At 29.3% G+C, this 14,445-nt stretch overlaps 1 protein-coding gene across 1 annotated transcript in view; it reads right to left on the minus strand.

The window, feature by feature from the left end:
- The window catches only part of LOC123275225 (protein turtle homolog B-like), a 333,309-nt gene that overhangs the window by 111,247 nt on the left and 207,617 nt on the right, over positions 1 to 14,445 (minus strand). The window lies entirely within an intron of this gene.

The following is a 14,445-nucleotide window of genomic DNA, read 5'->3' on the forward strand; positions in this document are numbered from 1 at the left end:
TTGTTAACCAATGATATTTTCACACGAAAATTTTTATACCCTCATTTACACTTACACCAGGTCTAAAAAATTTTTTACAGTGATACTGATGCAAATTTAATCACTCAAAGCCGATAATCCGGCCAAAAAATGTCGACAAAATACTCTAAAATTCTGGTAATTTTAATCTGTTTTTAGTGCCAGGGAAATTGCGTTTCATTTTCATAACTTCTGGCGTGTTAGTTTGTATCGGGTCGGCAAAATTTCATTGAGGGATTGTCTGTACTAGTATAGCTGATTGAGTATCCATATATTATATCAGCCGTGTTGATGCGAGAGACTCTAAAGAGTGACGTGAGTTCAAAAGGTGTGTCATGAGTCATGACTAAAGCTGTTCGTAAATATTCATGCGAGGTTCACCGGATTTCCGATACCTCTGTATCTATCTCGATACGAGACTTCCCAGTACTCGTGGTTTGACATACACACCACACTGAATATCGACGCACACTGCAGAATAATTAGAGCAATTAACTGCCCCTCTGTAAACCTCGTGAGAATATTTTGTTGATAAATATATTACTTCATTTTACATTCATTTTACGTATTGAATTTCCTATCGATAGTATTTTGTGAGGAGAATTATAATTCCTTTTTTTTTTATTCTTAGCATACTTTCGAAATTTTATTTTAAATTTGATATCATTTACATTTCGAGTCATCTATTTTATCCGTAATAGAATTATTTATGGAGAAAATTGCTACTGAAATTAAACAAAAATTATTTTAAAAAGTTTAAAAAATTTACATATGATTAATTTTAAGTAATCATCTTTTGTTTTGAGAAAATTATAAATTACAATATTAAAAACAAAAATTTATTTGAAATATGGATACATTTTATGCATAAGAATTGTTTTTAAAATTTGAATAAGGTTGAGAAATTGTAAATCTTAAACTCTTTAATTTTTTATCATGAGTTCTTATTTAATATATCAGATCTTGAAATTTTAATAGTTAACCATGTATGAAATTTAATGGCCTGAGGGTCTTGATAAGAATTTCAAAGATATGATTCTCTTGAATCTAGGATAAATACTTTTAACAGTATAGAGGGAGTGAAAAAATTTTTCTCTCACTTAAAAAAAAAAATATAAAAATGGTTGACCTTCTAGGCCATCCTTGGAACTTTAAGCGATATTCGAGCTCAAAACGCTTGAAAAATTTTCTATGAAGTTTTGAACTTTTCGAGCTTGGAAATCTGGTATTGGTTGGAAACAAACTTTTTTAAAAATTTTGAACTTCGATATTGTCTAAAAAAATTAACAATTTTTATACAGTTTGCGGTATTCAATGCAGTTTCTTCAGCACAAAAAATTATTTCTTACTTGCGAAATGATTCAACAATATATTCCGCAGTTATGCACCAAAATTATATTTCTTTGAAATTTTATTGACTGCAACAAATCTTGAATAAATTTTAGTTTACCTAGATTTCACTTGATCCACGAACTTTTCATCGTGATTCAAAATTCTAAAACTATTGAAAATATTTTTTTTTAATTCAAGAATTGTTCTCATGAATTAAGTTTATTTTTTTCAGTGTGTTTATTTTTTTCAGTCTATAATACAGACTCTATATATAAGAATAAAATAATAATTAAATCAGAATTTTCAATTTTTTATGCTTCCAAGAAATTTGAAAATCAATTAATATGTTCAATCCCTTTTTAAAAAATTATTATGAAGTTTTCATTGTAGTAGCTCAAAGCTAACCTTAGATTTTTTTATGGTTTATACTGACGCCATAAGTATTATCTTAAACAATTATTACTATTAAAAAACATCTTAATTCTCCCTATCAAAAGATCGTTTTTTTTTTTTTTTCCAAGAGATTTTCGATTGTATTTGAAAAAATAATTGTTACCATAAAATACGGCGATGGTTTGGACACTGAAGAGCGTTTGATATTTTTTTATCACTTTACTGCAAACACAGAGGAATGCAGCTCTTTCTGTAAACTCAACAAGATCTATTTGATGTCACAGAAAACACCTAAACATTAAATGGCCGAGAAGCAGCATCTAAATGGTTCACGCAAGTAAACCGGAACATAAAATCTGAATTGTTGTCGTAAAAGACTACTCCGTCGTTATTTTTGTTTATTTATTTTTTTTTGTAACTTTACACTTACAACATTTATCTAGGCAATGCGCGCGTTTATCAAGATGACTATCATTTTTGTTTGTAGGTAACAAATAACGTGATAACGAATGGATTTTTTAAAACTATATTTATAGTCGTTTATTTTTTTCATTCTTGTTCCAATTCTTTTGGTATACAAAATTTACAACAAAAATGCTAATACACTTACCGATATTTTTTTTATAGTTTACTTAAACACGGAAGCTATTTCATGACAATTGCTTTAGTGATTGGAAACAATATAGTAGGAGTAAAAACTGTTCAAGAGGAAAATTGAACTCTAAAAACTCTCCCTTTCCCCTTTTTCACATTAATCTTTTCTAGACGTCTTATTTTTTATTTTATTTCACTTCTTTTTTTTTATTTTACATAACTCTCAATGTCTCATGAGAGAGTCTGGTAAAATCGTAACTCGTTCAAACGACTTTGCAGCAAGTTTCATGCCAGTTTGTCGGCTTTACGACTTACTGTGAGTCTCATTTGATGACTCTCGAGACAAAGTTTTGTCAGATCCATTTACGTAAAGATCCTGTTAATAATTTGACTTTTTTGTACTATTTCTATCCTTCTATACAGGCTTATATGTATATAAGGTTACTGCTGAAAACTAATTTTAGGAAGTTTATATTCTCAACCCTAGAAATACTTATTTTTATTCAAAAAAACAACTTTCATGGTTATTAATGCATATTTTTAAGAGATCTCCTTTAAAAATTTTTAAATTACCGCTGAGAAAATTGAAAATTTTCAAAAATCGGGAAGTTATTGGTTTTACCCTGGTTTTCGAAAATCGAGTTTTCAACAGATGTTGACGTTTTGAGGTCCAAGGAAGCCTCCCCAAATGTTTCCGCGATGATGTCCGTACGTCTGTATGTGTGTGTGTGTGTGTGTGTGTGTGTGTGTGTGTTTCTACGGCCGTATGTAAACCTTTCATAACTTTTGAACGGCTTGACCGATTTCATCGCGGTTGGCACCATTCGAAAGGACTTGGTCAAACTTAGATTTTGATTAGATTTGGACCGATCCGAACCAGTAGATTTTGAGAAATCTCAAAAAACTGCAAAAAAAATTTTTTGAAATATGGTTTTTTTAGAATAACTTTCAAATGGCTTAACGGATCGATTCCAAAAACTAATCAGCTCTTAACATAAAAAAAACACGTCGATTGCCGCCAGCCCGGCCGAAATCGGTTAATTCGTTCGTGAGTTATCGTTAACGAAAAAAATCGAAAAAATCGTTTTTTTGGAATTACTTCAAAATTCCTTGTTAGATCAATTTATAATTAAAACTTCATTATGAGACTTTAAAAACTGCATTGAATGCCACCAACAACGTAAAAATCGGTTCATTCATTCAAAAGTTATTGCGGTTTAAAAATTCGAAAAATAGTGTTATATTTAACTTCTAGCAGATTTTTGAGCTCGGAGAGCTCAAAATGATACAAAAATTATATTTTTGAGCTCGAAGAGCTCAAAAACGTTATAAATGCAGTTTTGTGTGCTTAAGTATGAAATGAGCGGGAAGTTGCAGGGATGGCCTTTAAGGTCAACCGTTTTCCTAATTTTTTTTATCAGGCTTGATATCTTTATCTTTATCTTTATCTTTATCTTTATATATATATATATATATATATATATATATATATATATATATATATATATATATATATATATATATGTATATTTCTTCTGTGCGTGTGTTTGTCACTGAACTCCTCCTAAACGGCTGGACCGATTTTAATGAAATTTTTTGTGTGTCTTCCGGTAGATTCCAGAATGGTTTAGATTCACAATTCAGTCCACGGGAAAATGTTTATTTAATAGATTTTTTGTTTATAAATTGTTGTTGACCTTGAGTACTCACATGCACTTTTCATATATTTTATAAATATCATATATATAAGATATATGAAAAAATTCATGTGGGTACTCAAATGAAAGGTCTCGATGAGTGTGATGTCGAGATGAGCTTATATCTTTAAAAATATCATTAGTTGACAAGATACAATGTCATTTTTTAATTATTGAAGATTCTAAAGTTATAAGCTCATCCCGATGTTACACTCATTGAGATCTTTCATTTGAGTACCCACATAACATTTTTTATATATTTTATATATATTTCATAAATATCATACATATAAGATATATAAAAAAAATTCATGTGGGTACTCAAATGAAAGGTCTCGATGAGTATAAAATCAGAATGGGCTTATATTTACGAAATTGTCAATTATTGAGGAATGCCTATTGCATATTGTTAACTAATGATGTTTTTAACTATACAAGCTCATTCCTAAAATTTCTAAATTTAAGACGTGTGTACAGGATAACGTCTGTCGGGTCCGCTAGTGTCCATATATAATTTTTCAATATTTAAATGTTTTAACTTCTCGTTGTAGCAAAGCAATTAGAGGTATAAAAAAATTTTTTTCTTACTCAAATCAACTCAGAAATGTTAAAAATGTGAAAATTGACTGAAGAAATTTGATTTTTATTTTCTAACTTTCTGCTTCAGAGATTAAATGTTTTGAACTTTTAGGAGTATGAAAATTGAAATTTTCTAATGTGAACCCTTGGAATACCAAAATGTTGAAATTTTATAAAAGTTTCATGTTTAAAAATATCACTAAATTTGATAACTTCTCAAATTTTCAATTTTTTGCTATAACGATTTTTTTCTCAAAGCAAAAAGGGGGTTTTTAAAAAAAAAAAAAAATTTTTTTATTTTTTTAGTCAATTTTTAAACTTCTAACATTCCTAAATTGATTGATGTACACATTTCTAAAAAATAAAATAAAAAATGAAAATATCATAAGTTATTTTTTACTTCCATATATGGCTTGATATTCCCATGTATGACCAGATCATGCTTTATATAGCGCTATCATAAAAATTTTTAACGGAGATAACATGGAATAAATATTTAAATATAAATGATTTCTCTTACACTCCATTCTTCTCTTACCTACTCGTTCGTTAACAAACAATACATCGATCTTTAACAACTTTTTAACGAAGCAATGAATGTTTTTTTTTAACTATACATTTCGTTGATTAAAAACGGAACCAATTTTCATTGTTTACTCTATTTTAACAACCTGCTGCTCACAAAACATTAGTGATGCTGGTTACGAATATTTTAACCATCTCTAACTATAAACACCCTGTAATTGTTGTTTTTACGTTTAATTTCGATGTTATTTTTCGCATGTTTCTGTTTATCTTCAATGTTTTTTTTTTTTATTTTTTCCGTAAAATAATCATTAAAAGAATAATTGAATTTGATGGGATTATATTTTCCATCGATTTTTTTCCGTGTCATCATTTACATACGAGGTCGTTCCTATACTCTGGTATTCAAGAGAATAAGAGTTTTTAATTTAAATTTACAATTGCAATCCCTAAAGATATTAAAAGTTAAAAATTTTGCATTTTGATGCATTGAATGAAAAACTATTTTTATTTTTGTGCATACAAAAAAGTATACGTTTGTTGGAAAAATCAACTACACACCAACCACCGAAATAATTTTTTCATTCCAATCACAATATTGAAAATATTTCGATTTTTTCATTCAATTTTTATTCAAAATCTATTGTTATGAATTTACATTCACTTCTGAGGGAAATGATTTTTTTTTAATTGAAATCGTAGCAAATAATTTAATTTAATTAGATTGTGGTATATAATCAATGGGTATGTAAATAGCAAGTGAAAATTAGTATGTTTAGCCAGACATGAGGCTAGAGTGGAAGTTAATCTTGTACAAGTTACATACAATTTTGTGGTCTAAAATAATATTTAACGTAATACTTTAATGTATACAGTAAGCCGGGTGCAAAAACATATTTACTATGACTATTTACTATTATCATATTAATCATTTAAATTACTAGACATATCATGCTCGCTTCTCTTGCTCTCATTCACCCAGAAATCCCGCCATTATTTATTCGACCAATCAACAACTGAATAAAAAAGTTACAAGAGTAACATAAAATGACTAAACATCCGTAATCAACTTTTTAGAAAAAAATTACAACCAGTTGAAATTTCAAAACGTTTCGTGTCTAGTATTCACAATTAATACTATAAATAACTTATGATTTTACAACAGAGCGTACAAAAAACCTTTTAACGATTAAAAGAAAAGTTATCTAGCTTTTTTTGTACCTAAAGTATTTATAATAATTACATAATAACTGAACCCGCAAGTTTAATTCTACCGTATATTAATAAAAAAATAGGTTAATTTATTTTGTTGAGTTATATACATTTTATTATTTCACAAGTTATGTACTGTGTATTTGTAGTGGTGGATTTTTTTGTCTTTTTAAATTATAATGTGAAAGTCATAGTTGCAAGCGAGACTTGTCCCAATTACTTTAAACTTGTCCAGACCTTTCTACTGCAGATAGCGTGTTCTCGACCAGCAGCGCCACTGTAAATAATTCTAAATAAGAAACTTTAACATTGCTGGATACTCCAACTTGAAATTACAAAAAAAAAATATGTGAAGAAAAAACGTAGTTGCCGTCATATTTCACAAAATATATTAAAGTTTTATTGTATTACTTCTGACTTACTGAACCGTTTAAAATTAATTTTTTAATATCGTTTTTTATTTTACAAAATGAACCATTGTCTTGATTAAATAATTCGCAGCATTGTAGAACCTACACATACTTGTTGTCAGTTATTGTGAAGCATTGAAATATTCATAAGAGAGTTCGGTTGGTCTCCTTAGCGATAAAACTATTACATACACTGTAAAAAATAACCGGTGTGAGTCCATGTGGTGTACGGTGTTAAAAATTCCGGTGTTAAATTCAACACCGAAATCGGTGTAGCACTAACACCGTTCGCGGTGTAAATTTTTTTTTTTCGGTGTTAAATCGGTGTTATAAATTTTCCGTGTTGATAATATTTTAATTAACACAATTTTTATAATTAAACTTTTTATGTTTAATAATTAAAAATAAATAATCAAAAAAAGTTAATATTTAATTCAGTAAGTTTAAAATAATAAAATATAAAGTAGATAAAAATTTTTAATTAAAATAAATACACTGTAAAAAATTTCGATGTAAAAATGGACCCCGAGCATTTTGGGAGCATTTTGGGACATCATATAAATAATCAGAAACTTCAAAATAGTGCATTTTAGTAATTATTTCATAACTTTTAAGTATTTTTTTTAATATTTTCGGAATACTTCTAAGATAATTTTAGAATCAATGCAATTTATTTGAAGCAATTAAGTTGAAATTTTATCCTTAAATCTTATGTGGAACCTTTTTTGAATAATCTTAAAACATTTTTTTAACTATTTGAGAACAAATTTTGAATACTTTTGAGGCATTTTTCGGATATTTTTGATACAATTTTGGAACATTTCTTGGACAGTTTTAGAGTGTTTTTATAACAAATTTGAACCATTTTTACGATAATTTTGAACGTTTTTTAAATGATTTTCATAGAGATAATTTATTTTTGCACAGCTGTAGATTTGTCCCGAAATTAATGGATGAAAAATTTTTTAGACAATTTTAGGACGTTTTTGGGACAATTTAAGAATTTACGAATTACCCATTTACGGTGAAATTAAAAGAATTTTCCTTTATAATGATAATATAATGCTGTTGTGTAAGCTATAAGAGACTATGTGTTACAATATGAGTTTATGTGCAAATGAAATATCTGAAAAAAAAAAAAAAAAAAAAAAACAGTTATCAAATTATTTATTTTAACATGTTTAAAACATCCATTATACTATGAGAAACATTATGGTTACGATAAAAATAATTATTATATTGTTCCTAAACATTTAATATTGTAAATATTATTTAACTTGTTGTATAACATTCATTAAATCGATTTCTGCGTAATTTTATAAATTGAAAATTCTTAAATAAATATTACTTGTCTCATTTTGATAAATATTGAATATTAATTGTGTTTCATGGATTGTAACGTCCACGTTTTCAAAATAATACTATCAAATTAATCCCCAGCTCGAAATTTGCTCGCCGGAGTCCAGGGTCATAAACGGGGATTACATTATAAATAACAAAATATAAACAAAACACTTCATTTTAAATAAATTAAAGAAAAAGGAAACCTCTTTATTGGCCTGATCATGTCAATAAACGATATAAACAATATAAGCAAATTAAACAATATAAAAAATACATTAGAACACACTTTTCACACATATTCGCGGTTCAAAATCAAGAAACAATATAAGCAATATACACTAATACACTATAAACTTTCAAACCAAACATACACGACGGTATTCACGGTTCAAACTAAAAAACGCGGTCTACAAAATACTAACTAGTTTCCCAATAACACCCCCCCCCCCTCAGAGAGACTAGCCGTCATTCCTGAAGGTCCTAAACTCTACCCTGAGAGCAAGTGGAGAGTATCCTCCTCGCTCCCACCTACACGGCTTATAATTACTTACCGTACCTCAGCTGAAGGCTTCACTGATAGAAGGATTTGTTTATAGTTAAAAATATTTGTTAATATTTAACAAATCATTTATTAGAGACCACTTTTAGTCCTTAACAAATATTTCTTAGTATTTAAAAGATTTATTAATATTTAATAAATAAATATCTGATTTATTAAATCCAAACAAATCATTTTAAATACTAAGAAATATTTGTTTGATACTAAAATGGTCTCTAATAAATGATTTGTTAACTATTAACAAATATTTTTTAATACAAATAAATCCTTCTATCAGTGTTCGGCACGGGGAGTCGCACTTTCATCCGGTCGGTCCACGATACTTACCTGAGCCTTGTTCAGACTCCAGCTAGAGTATCATCCTCTAGAATTACTTGGTGAAGAAGAGTATTCACCCGAGTAATTCTCCTGAGAAAGATTTGCTTGTCAAAATTATTTTCAAAACGGAACTTAACATATTTTTGAATCATCACTACAAACGAAACATCTTCGCCATCTATCGAGGCTCGCGCAAGCTCAACGATCGTCAAAATAATTCTAAGTTTTTATTCCACAAATAATTTTTCACAAAATTATTTTCTATTTTAATCGCCATTTATTTCATTATCCATCCATTCGTTTCGTCAAATTCACAGTTCATTATTATTTTAATCGTAATTTCTTTCATTCTCTATCCATTCGTCGCTTTCCCATACTAAATCTTGCTTGGGACTTATAAAATTTTCGCTTACCTAAATTATTTCTCACAAAATAATAATCATCATGTCTTTCATTATATATCGATTCGTCGCTTTTCAATACTAAATCTTGTTCGGAACTTAGAATAATTTTACCAGTCTTTTAATTTCTTTTACAATTAATTTCTTTTGCTCGCTTAATTCGCTCGGCTTCAGAATAATTTCTCACACGCTTAATTTCTTAATTTAATCATACGTTCGGTAACAATAATATAATATTATTAACTAAATAAATACAATAATTAAATAATAATCGCCGCACTAATAACAATAATTGTTTCTATTAATTTTTAAGTAATTAATAAAAATAAAACTAAAATACTCAAATACAAAAAGTAGAATCTTGATCATAGGATCATGTAATATTCATACTCCGATACGGTGTAAATTTATTCTACTGTTACACCGGTTACACCGATATTACACCGGATTTTTAACACCGCAAAAGAGCACCGCTACACCGGTGTTAATACACAGGTGTTACATAGCGGTGTTAAAATAAGTCCATTTTAACCCCGCTTTTTTTACGGTGTATTATGATCTTTATAGCAGCTTATACTTGCTGTTTGTTCTGGCGTGGAAATCTATCACATAGGAATGATGTTCTGTGTCACCTAAGGGAAATTAACTTATTTATATTTTGTAATAAAATGAGACAAAAAAAGTTTGTCTAATCCAAAAGTGCACAACTCATAATGCTCATTCACTCAATAAATAAAAAAAAAAAAAAATAGTTAATGTTCTGAAAAAATATTTTTTTTTTAATTTTATTTTAAATACTGTTCTACACTTATTTTCTATTTAAATATTACTTTTGCAATTTGCTATTTTTTGTTTGTTTACTACTATTTTTTTTTTTATTACTTTTAATTACAATTTCTTTTTTTTTTTATTTTATTTATTTTTTCATTTCAACGTTAAGTAAGATGACCATTTGCAATACCAATTTCCGCAAAGTGGATCTCAAGCTAACAAAAAAAAAAAAAATTAGAAAAACGGTTCACCCTAAAGGCCATCCCTGCGCCTTCCCGCTAATTTCATACCTGGGCGCTTAAAATTGTACTTATGACATTTTTGAGATTTTCTAGCTCAAAATATAATTTATGTGATAATTTGAGCTCACTGAGTTTCATACCTGGGCGCTTAAAATTGTACTTATGACATTTTTGAGATTTTCTAGCTCAAAATATAATTTATGTGATAATTTGAGCTCACTGAGTTCAAAGAGATAATATTTCTATGCATTTGAGCTCTCCCAGCTCAAAAGTCTGATAGTTTCATCGAACACTATTTTTAGAATTTTGAAACCGCAATAACTTTTGAATGGATCAACCAATTTTCACGCGGTTGGCGGCATTCGACGCAGTTTTATCATCCCCATAAGTAATTTTTAAGTTTTAATTGATCGAATCAAAAATTTCGGAGTAATCCCGAAAAAAACACTTTTTTCGGTTTTCTTTCGTTCACGATATCTCTCGAACGAATCAACCGATTTTGACCAGTTTGGTGGCGATCGACGTTGTTTTTTATTGTCTAGACCTGATTAGTTTTTGGAATCGATCAGTGGAGCCGTTTAAAAGTTATCCAGAAAAAACGACTTTTGAAAAAATTTTTTTTCTTAGTTTTTTTAAGATTTCTCAAAATCTACTGATCTGAATCGGTCCAAATTATACTCAAAATCTAAGTTTGGCCAAACCCTTTCAAATGGCATCAACCGCGATAAAATCGAATCGGCCGTTCAAAAGTTATAAGCGGTTCACATACTTTCACACACACACACACACACACACTCAAACATACATACAGACATAGTGACAACCTCGCGGGAGTAGTCAGGGAAGCTTCCTAGGACCTCAAAACGTCGAGATCTGATGAAAACTCGATTTTCGAAAAACGGGGTAACACCAATAACTTCCCGATTTTTGAAAATCTTCGATTTTCTTAGCGGGAAGTTAAAAACTGATTGAATTCGTGAGTTTTTACGCAAATTATCGTGTTTCAAAAGGAAAGTGTGTTGATTGATAGGAATTTTCTTTTAACTATTTTGATATTTTTTTCTGGTTCTATCATTTTAAATTGATTTTTACCACTGACAGAATTAATCTCCATTAAATTATCTATCGAACGATGCGCAAATTAATTAGACTACGTGGATTGACAGTCGTGTAATTAATTAAATAGTTGCGAAACCGAGTAAAAACAAATTTTTCGATCGTAAAGCACTTTCTGATGCTTCGCATTATGAGTCGTACAAAATTTAGCATAATCTAAAATAGGGCTTTATTTAAATCTGAATTCTCTCGATATTTTAATTACTATTCACTTATAAATTATTAAATTAGTATCTAAGTACATGTTATAAAAATTCAACCAATCTCAAATTCTACAACAATTTGGCCGTATTTTACTAATGAATAATTTCAATTTAGACGATTATTATCATTAATTATAATAATTAATTATTGTACTCAAGATTAGTAAATTAAAAAAAATTTTTTTTTAATATTAAAGCCTTTCTAATCCTTTAATATGTCATTATTGTTGATTAAAAATTTTACTTACAACGTTTTATCAACAATTTCAACCATTTTAGTGATTTTTATTAAATTAACAATGAAAGTTATAATGTAATTTATTGAAAATTCACAAGAACAACTTTGAAAAAACATTAGAGAACCAAGGCAGAAGTCGCACCTGGATCTCCACGACTTCGAGAACAACGTTTTTTCAAAGTTGTTCTTGTGCTTCCCGTGTAAAAAAAAAATTTCCTGAAAAGTTCCGGAATAGTTCTTGGTCCGGAACGTTCCTATGATAAGACAATCCGGAACATCCCCGGAATACTTCTGCAATATTCTCGAAATAGTTCTGGAACATCCGTGGAACACTTCCAGAAAATTTCCGGAAAATCTCCGGCAGATTTATAGAACATCGCTGAAATACTTCCAGAATAAATTAGGAATACTTCCGGAACATCTCCGGTACATTCCTGGAATATTCCCGAAATACTTCTGGAACAAATCGGGAATAGTTACAAAATATATCGGGAATACATCGGGGATATGTTTAAAATATTCCTAGAAAAATGCTCGAATGCTTCTGAAACATTTCCGGTAAACGTTTGGATTATGTTCCGGAAGTATTCCTAATTTATTCTCGAAGTATTCCAGCGATGTTTTATAAGTCTGTCGGAGATTTTCCGGAAATGTTCCGGAAGTGTTCCATGAATGATCCAGAACTATTTCGAGAACATTGCAAAAGTATTCCGGGGATGTTCCGGATTGTCTTATCATAGGAACGTTCCGGACCAGGAACTATTCCGGAACTTTTCAGGAAACTTTTTTTTTACACGGGTTCCCTGTGAATTTACATAATAATTTTCATTGTTAATTTAACACAAGATTTGTTATTAAAACGTTCTGCATTGAAATTTTTAATAAAAATAACATCAAATTAAAAAATTGAGATGGCTTTCAATATTGAAAAAAAAATATCAATATCACAAATTATAATGATATTCTTTTTGACTGCCTCCTATAAGAATAAATCACGTTTTTTTATCGTTATAAATTAAAAATTCAGTTGTACAATGAATTACTCACAGCCATTGTATCGGCATGCAGTTATTTGTTAAAAAAAAAATTTTTTTTTTACACAAAGCAGATTATGTGTATCGTGATGATAATTAAAAAGTAAAAAGTAAAAACAGATACCAAGAAATGGATAAAGCTAAAGTTTGAGTCTGTACATTCCGCACAGGTGAACAGAAAGACGACGTCTCACGGTACAAGCGCCTAGGGTGTACGATGAATATATTATGTACAGGCGAACTCTTCGAAATGATTATATGTATAACTCAGAGACCGAAGCTCGGAGTCTCGTGAGTTTGGGTAAAACATTCCCCTCGTCCTTTTAATATTTAATAAACTTGACATTTTAAATTGCGAGGAAAAGCATGACCGAGCTGTGCCGGTGCTCATGCAAGAGATGAAATGAAAAAAAATATATATAATATTAATACATATATATTTTCATAGAAAGACGGCAAGGCAGTTAAAGAAATGCTTGAGAGAAGAGTGGCGCCTTACTCGCTCATATAGCTCAACAACTTGATGTCGTTAATGTTTTTTTTTTTTTTCTTTTTTTTTTTTTTTAACTCTGAGGTGACTCTCGCCCAGAGTAAGGCGGAATGCATAGCAGTATTAAATTGATCGTGATAGTGTAGACGCGTAAATGTGGGCTGCAACATAAAGAGGTGGCGGATGGTTGTACATGATGCAATATTATACATACGTATGCACATGACATAGACACATAAATAGGTATATATATATTGTTGTAAATATGTGAAGGTATGTGCATAGAGAAGTACATTGCTCGACTTAGCTCCTCACTTCCATCCGTGAGAACTTACCATACCGTGTCGAAACATTTATACGCACGTAAGCTACTTCAGTTTATGGTGGAGATAAATGAGTTTGAGTACAGTATCCTTTGGTACATTTTGTATAATCAAAGTGGAGGAAAAATATACCCTCCGTTTACACATGTTTGTTTTAAATATAGTGATAAACCGACGACGGTATACGAAAAATTATATATCTTTTAATATCGTTTGAAAGTTTTTTGTATGCCGGCAGAACGATTTTTATAAAATTATTATATTCGTATTAGAAATGCTAGAGTGAAAATAACTGTAAATATACACAACATTTTTCACTAAATGTCATATATTGCGGGACAAATTTCAAAAGGGCGCATAAAAAATTTTTTCTTTCAATTATTTTGCAATTATATTTTAAGCTTAAAGCTGAAAAAAAAGTTTTAATAGTCAAAAAGGCGTACAAAAATTTTTTTAAATGGTTTTTTAAAGTGATGGTAAATTTTAAACTAATTATTTTTTCATACAAAGATTCTCTAAAATGGAGTTACAATTTGCTAATTAGAACGTCGATATACGACTATTCGCAATGATCACAGACATATTCATCAGAATAATCTTCGTCAATACCTGCGCAAGAATCATGAGACCATTTATTTCAATTTTT

The sequence above is a fragment of the Cotesia glomerata genome, linkage group LG1 (genome assembly GCF_020080835.1).
Source record: "Cotesia glomerata isolate CgM1 linkage group LG1, MPM_Cglom_v2.3, whole genome shotgun sequence".
Classification (NCBI taxonomy): domain Eukaryota; kingdom Metazoa; phylum Arthropoda; class Insecta; order Hymenoptera; family Braconidae; genus Cotesia; species Cotesia glomerata.